General features: G+C 42.9%; 1 long non-coding RNA gene across 1 annotated transcript in view; it reads left to right on the plus strand.

Moving 5' to 3' along the window:
* Positions 1-1,938: 1,938 nt before the first annotated feature.
* LOC105002396 overlaps positions 1,939-7,885 on the plus strand; it is a 28,324-nt gene continuing 22,377 nt past the window's right edge. The window contains exon 1 of the long non-coding RNA XR_826951.1: positions 1,939-2,124. This is a non-coding gene — a long non-coding RNA (uncharacterized LOC105002396). The remainder of the gene's footprint in view (positions 2,125-7,885) is intronic.

Below are 7,885 nucleotides of genomic sequence, written 5' to 3' on the forward strand. Positions count from 1 at the left end.
CTTCTCCGTGGTCACCACAGATCACTGAATAGAGTTCCCTGTGTAGTACAGTCAGTTCTCATTGTTATCTATTTTATACATGGTAGTGGGCTTCACCCCACTCCAGTACTCTTGCCTGGAAAATACTATGGATGGAGGAGGCTGGTAGGCTGCAGTCCATGGGGTCGCTAAGAGTCAGACAAAACCGAGTGACTTCACTTTCACTTTTCACTTTCATGCATTGGAGAAGGAAATGGCAACCCACTCCAGTGTTCTTGCCTGGAGAATCCCAGGGATGGGGGAGCCTGGTGGGCTGCTGTCTATGGGGCCGCACAGAGTTGGACACAACTGAAGTGACTTAGCAGCAGCAACAGGGAGCTTCCCAGATGGCACTAGTGGTGAAGAAACCACCTGCCAATGCAGAAGACCTGAGTTCCACCCTTGAGTTAGGAAGAGCCCCTGGAGACAGAACTGGCAATGCCTGGGAAATCCCATGGACAGAGGAGCCTGTCCGGCTACAGTTCATGGTGGCCCAAAGAGTTGGACACGACTTAGCAACTAAGCAACAAGTGTATATATGCCAATTGCAGTCTCCCAATCTATCCCACCCTACTTTTTACTTTGAAACTGCAGTAGACTCACAGGATGTTACAAAGTAACGTACAGAGAGGCTCCATGCACACTTGACTCCCACTGTTGACATCTTATGTAACCAGAGCACAATATCCAAACCAAGAACTTGACATTGGTACAGCTCTCAGAGTTATTCAGATTACATTACATGTAATTACATTACAGATTTAACAAAACATGCATATTTGAGTGTGCATATATGTCGCTTCAGTCGTGTCTGACTCTTTGCAACCCTATGGACTGTAGTCCATCAGGCTGCTGCCCATGGGATTCTCCAGGCAAGAATACTGGTGTGGGTTTCCATGCCCTTCTCCTGAGGATCTTCCTGACCCCACAATGGAACAGTGTCTCTTACATCTTCTGCATTTGCAGGTGGGTTCTTTAATACTAGCGTCACCTGGGAAGCCCTGTGCATATATATTCACAGATGCAATTCAATCACGTTGTGTAGATTCATGAAAATGCCAACACAAGATTGTTGCTGTTGTTTTAGTCCTATGTCATGGCCAACTCTTTTGCAACTGTATGGACTGTACTCCTCCAAGCTCCTCTGTCCGTGTGATTTCCCAAGCAAGAAACACTGGAGTGGGTTGCCATTTCCTTCTCCAGGGGCTCTTCCTGACCCAGGGATCAAACTTGCATCTTCTGCATTGGTAGGTAGATTCTTTACCACTAAACCACCTGGGAAGCCCCTACCAACACAAGATAACACCAGAAATAAAATTAGTTTAGAAAATAATCAACTAGTAAAGATAAGAATTGCTCCATGAAGCTGCTGTTTCAGTTTTGTTTTATATTCATATTCACAGACACATAATATGCATTTATACAAAATTATGGCATAAATATATAGATATAATGTATAATATAAAATATATTTCTTACTTGGGTCATAATCAACACATTTTAAAAGCCACTGTCCTTGACCCGCTCAAAGTATGGTCTGTGCATCAACAGCATCAGCTTTGGTGAAGCTTGTTAGAGACACAGGTACACCCCCAACCTATTGAGCTAGAATCTGTATTTTACAGCAGGATCCTCAAATGATTTACATGTACATGGAAGATTGAGAAGCTCCATCTTGGCAGGTAGCTTCACTGAGCCTACAGGCGTAAAATACAATCTCTGCATTCCACTGAGAGCTGGAGTGAGGGCAACGACCTTTGCAAAGTTTGAATAGAGATCTGGCATCATGGTTGTTTTTCCTCGCCTGCCTTAATAGGAGGTGACCCTTGTCAAAGTCCATAGGGCATGGCTGCCTCGGAAATGATGACAGAGTTTACCTCAGCCAAGGTCTTTATTCTTTCAGGACTTTGTAATGTTTTTCCATCAGCAGCCAGCATACACACACAAAATTGTGGTCCTTTTTAGTTTCCATAAATAGTGATGTCTGTGGAGGGAGTTTAGCCCACAGTATTTTCTGCTTCAGTAAAGGTGATTGGAAGCTCACTGTGCCCTGCCTGCTCAGGGCTGCCACCCCACAGATTGTTCGTCTTTTCTTCTCTTTTCCAGGTAGGTGGCTCAATGAATACACGTGGGGAAAACATAAGATGGCCTTGCCTCTGTTAAGATTAGAATCCTGCATTACGTGTGCGTGATTCCTGCGCATTTTTTATTCTGTGATCCTCATCATTCTTTGTGAGATTAATAAAATTATTGAATATTATTTTCTAGCTTCTAAGCTTTCCTCTCAAAAATAATGCGCTTGATGTGATGGCAATTCTGAGTGAGTAGGATGTTCCAATATCCTGGTCTCTTTTTGGTGGGAAGACTGGGGAAGCGTAGGGGATGAGGAAGGGAAGGGAGGTTTTCCAAGGACAATAATCTAGCTCAGATTCAGTCCAGCAACTTCTAGCTACTGTTCTTGAAGTAAGGCTAATTAATGTAATTAACACATTTCAGGAGAAATAACCCACCCAAATATTAACACAATGTCTTTCATAACAACAACAACAACAAAGTGGTTCTGTCATCTTATTTCTGCTTGAGGAGGCAATATTATGAAAGGATGTGAAATCCTTTAATTAGGCACAATTTAAAAGCCAGACAGAAAATTGAGATGCTGAGAATTCTACCTCAAGAAGCAATATTCCTACTTGAGAGCATCAGACAATGCACCACATACAGATGTTTTATAGTGAATTGAGATTATCTCATCACACCAGAATATTACCGTTGTTATCACACATTAAGATACACTTCAAACACAACAAGTTACAGGTTCATAATGAGATTAAAAGTCTACCCAGGTAGATGCCTTAAGCTAGATTTTAAGAAGAAATTCTGAATTTTTTTCCCGTTCTAGATACTTCTTATATGCACATACATTTCACAGCTTGGAGAGAAAGCAGGTGTTAGGAGGAGGATGACGTGAAAGCTGGCCATCAAGGGAGTGCCATGAACATGCACTTGAAATTCTGTGGTGCTCCTTGGTACCTATCTTGAGTCACCAGGAAGAACATTGGCCTGGGAGTCACCAACTTTGGTTTCTAAGCCTGAATTTGCAGTAATTACCAGAATTATCCTGAGTTAGTGTGCTCCCATGCTTGGCTCTGGTTTCTCTATGTGTACGTGTGTGCATGCTCAGTCACTCAATCATGTCTGACTCTCTGTGACCCCATGGACTGTAGCCCGCCAGACTCCTCTGTCTGGGATTCTTCTCTGGGATTCTCCAGGCAAGAATACTGGAGTGGGATGCCATTTCCTTCTCCAGGGCATCTTCCCAACCCAGGGATTGAAACTGCAGCTCTTGCGTCTCCTGCATTGGCAGGCAGATTCTTTACCACTGTGTCACCTGGAAAGATCTCTTTATATGCTTTTTATATTCAAAGCCAAAAAATTGGATCCTACAGTCCCCAAGTTTCTTTCCACTTCTGATATTTTATTTTAGGATTCTGCACTGTTACAAATAATGCAGAAACTACAGAATTTTAGAATTTCAAGATCATCCTGGACTCATGAGACCCAGTCTTGCTTAAAGACATCCAGCACTCAAACCCTAAATTACAGGCCCAACAATGATCTGAATCTCCTATCCTGCTAAGCCCTATCCTACTAAAGCCCACATTTAATGTCATGACCCCCAATCAGTGATTAAAAAGTCTTCGCACAGCCTTTAAATTATAAAATAAATGTCTTGTATGTCAACCACCACTCTCCCCCAAACACACACACACACGCAGATAGAGCACAAGCTACCTGGGAGGTATTTAAACCCAGCTCCTGTTATCCTCCACCTTAAATTGAAGTGTTAAATGCAATGGCTTTAGGCTTTAAACCTTTAACTGCTGGCAGAATTAACTAATTTCCAACTAGTCTCAAATCAGGGTTTAATGACCTTTTTAAAAGTAAACATGGGATTTAATTCTATTCTCACCTGTGCCGGTCAAAGTTTTCTTTTTCAATAGATTTGTTCATGTTTTCCTTATCCACCACTGCCCTACTTCCAAATACACTATACCTACAAATTAAGCTGAAAATTATGAGGCTCTACTTGACTTGAAGTGGCATCATCATAAATTAATGGTATAATTATAATACTTGGGATAATCACTGTGGACTTATTTGGAAAGAAAGGTATTTTAGGATTCTGCCATCTCCTAAGAGATTGTAGGTTGTAAGGCACTCTTTAAAAGCTGTCAGGATTTATTGTCTTTTGCTCAAGACCCTGTGCTAGGCTCTGTTGTACAATATTATGAACTCTGGGTGTCAACAAACAGCTGACAATGACGAACAGGGATGAGTATGTGAAGTACTCGCTGGCATCCTCAGGTGCCAAGTGTTACTCTTGCCTAATGTAGGAAACAACTCAAATTTAAGGATGACTTGTTATACCAGGTTTTCATGGCTCATTTTAAGAACTATAGGTTATTCCCTAAGAAAATTATGTGATTACTAAAAGGGTTCACAACTAAGCATGATATAACAGGACTCAACGTACCTACTGTATAACTTGCTGCTGCTGCTGCTGCTAAGTCGCTTCAGTCTATGGGGTCGCTGACTCTATGCGACCCCATAGACGGAAGCCCACTAGGCTCCCCCATCCCTGAGATTCTCCAGGCAAGAACACTGGAGTGGGTTGCCATTTCCTTCTCCAATGCATGAAAGTGAAAAGTGAAAGGGAAGTCGCTCAGTCGTGTCCAACTCTTAGCGACCCCATGGACTGCAGCCTACCAGGCTCCTCCATCTGTGGGATTTTCCAGGCAAGAGTACTGGAGTGGGGTGCCATCGCCTTCTCTGGTATAACTTGAGAACTGGCCAAAAAAATAAATGACAAACAAAATCTGATTACTAAGGCAAGAGAGTGAGCTGAGAAAACAAGAGTGTGCTTCTGGCAGTACTGCCAGTCTGGGGAAATGAATACTAAAATGTTTCTTGCTTCCACATCTTAAATGCACCTACTTACCACCACGATTTGGGGCATGGCAAGAGAAAGGGGTACTGGAAAGAAAAAAAGAAAACAATAAAGCAGAAGGCTAATGGATGGGAGTAGGGGAGAGGTTTTTAAACTTAAAGAGCAGAAGGCACTGGGTCTCTAAAAGAGAGAGAAAGAAAGCAGTGTTTCCTTTCTCCCATTCAACCACAATGCCCATGTCTTAGTTGCTTGGGCTACTACAACAAAATGCCATAGTAGCTTAAACAGCAAACGTTTATTTCTCATAGTTTTGGAGACCAGGAAGTCCAGGGTTAAGGTGTTGGCAATTTCTGTTCCTGGTGAGGACCTGCTTCCAGGTTTGCAGGTGGTCACTTCCTCCTCATGTGCACACAACCTCTTCTTTGTGTTCACATGGAAAAACAGAGAAATCTCTCTGTCTTCCTCTCCTTATAAGGGCACCAATCCCATCATGGGGGCCCCACCACTATGACCTCATCTAAACCAACTCAGCCCTCAAACATCCTGCCTCCAAATATAATCACACTGGAGACGTGGGCTCCAACATGTGGCTTTGAAGGGGACACAAGCTTTCAGCCTATAATAGCCCTTTATCATCCCTAGGTATACAGCTCTACCCAAGGGAGTATGGAACATTTGTGGAGGAAGAGATGTCAATCATATGAAACCCAATGTTAGAAACAGCTATTCTGATTTTCTGGCACATCCTTAGAAAAAAGTAAAAATTGGGAAGAATATTTATTCCTTAAAAATAGCTGTGATATTAATTATGAGCGACTCATTTTGCTTACCCCTTATTAGTTCCTGGGGCTTCCCTTGTGACTCAGCTGGTAAAGAATCTGCCTGCAATGCAGGAGATATGGGTTCAATCCCTGAGTTGGGAAGATCCCCTGGAGAAGGGAAAGGCTACCCACTCCAGTATTCTGGCCTAGAGAATTCCATGGATTGTATAGTCCATGGGGTTGCAAAGAGTCGGACACGACTGAGCGACTTTCACTTCACTATTAGTTCCTACTTAGAAATGTGATCAAAACGCATTTGATTGAACACCTAAATATTTATAATTATGTAATATTCCAAGTATACAAGTATATTGAAAAGTAGAGAAAATAATACAGTGGACACCAATAAGTCAACCAATAAGTCAATCAGTGAATATAAAAGATGTTAGCATTGCTTCCGATCACCTTCTAGTGTTTAAAATATATATTTTTAAAATCCAGCTAACATTCCACCTCCCTCCATCCCTTTTCCCCCTAGCTCAAGGCAAGAACTATCCTGAAGCTCATGTGTGATCCCAATCCAGATGTGATACCCATCCATCTGATTGTCCTTCAGTAAAGGATTTGTTTTCCCCACTGTTGCGAGTGCTGTGGAAGAGGCTGTCAGCTGTCCACCTTCTTTGGGGAGAGAGAGGGTTGGGGAAGGCTTCCCTGGTGGCTCAGTTGGTAAAGAACCTGCCTGCAGTGTGAGAGACCTGGGTTTGATCCCTGGGTTGGGAAGTTTCCCTGGAGAAGGGAACGGCTGACCTGGAGAATTCCATGGACTGTATAGTCCATGGGGTTGCAAAGAGTCAGACACGACTGAGCGACTTTTTCATTTCACTTCACTTCAGGGTTGGGGAGGTAGGCAGATGCTGTGGTAGACTTTTTTCCCTAAGTGCATTAACCATATCCTGTTCTTTTTGCTAAAGTTGGTTGAGTTGTGAAACTCACCTGAAAACTTCATAGTTTAGCAAACAGAAGAAAGTCTAACCTTTTAGCCTGAAATTTGAAGCCCTTTTTGAGCTGCACACTCAACTTTCCCACCCTATCACCCACAATTCTTACCCCACACCTACATCTTCTGTCCAATGGTCTGCGATTGTTTTCAGAAGACAACATTTCTCATCCTGCATCTGCCCCCACCATTTCCTACCAACACTCTCCTCTTCTTACCAATACTCCCTGCAAGACCTAATGGAGGTCATTACTTCAATGAAGCCTTCTCTGACCATCCAAATTCTCAGTGATATTCCTTCCTCCAGATCACTATTCTCATCTTCTGTCTTTTTTTTTTTTTTAAAGCAACTTCAATGAAGCCTTCCCTGACCATCCAAATTCTCAGTGATTTTCCTTCCTCCAGATCACTATTCTCATCTTCTGTCTTTTTTTTTTTTTTTTTAAGCAATTTCTAGTCTTAATGGAATGGGGCAGGGCTCAGTTTCTCCAAAGCACTCACATGGAGGCAACCTAGAGTGACCACAGTAGGGGAGTTCCATGACTGTTGGAGAAGCAATTGGCTTAAATGCTATAAGAATGAGGTTGGATTAAGATAGACCTAGGTAAGGACAGAGGTAGATAAGGTTTTTACATCCTTGAAGTGATGCAGAAACAAAAGTATCCCTTCTTTGAGAAGTTAATCTGTTAAGAGAGTGTTAAACCCTCAGAATGGCCCTACCCGAGAAAGAGACACAGCTAGGGTCCAGATTGCTCATAAATCACTTAATTGTGCTAACTTAACCCATTCATCCATGGGGCTTCCCTCATAGCTCAGTAGGTAAAGAATCTACCTGCAATGCAGGGGAGCTGGGTTCAGTTCCAGAGTCAGGAAGATCCCCTGGAGAAGGAAATGGCAACCCACTCCAGTATTCTTTCCTGGAGAATCCCATAGACAGAAGGGCCTGTCAGGCTACAGTCCACGGGGTTGCAATAGTTGAACATGACTTAGCCACTAAACCACCACCACCCCATCCATCTGGTCCCCCAGTACTTTCTGCAGCCTCCCTAGAACAATGCTATCAATCCAGGATCTTTCTACCCTGGATCCTGGGCTAGTAGTGAGAAATCAGTGGCGGGGTTGTTCTTCCTGGGAGAGCAGACGAAAGGGGGAGGTTTACAA

This window comes from Bison bison, unplaced genomic scaffold (genome assembly GCF_000754665.1).
Source record: "Bison bison bison isolate TAMUID 2011002044 unplaced genomic scaffold, Bison_UMD1.0 scf7180017864452, whole genome shotgun sequence".
Lineage (NCBI taxonomy): Eukaryota > Metazoa > Chordata > Mammalia > Artiodactyla > Bovidae > Bison > Bison bison.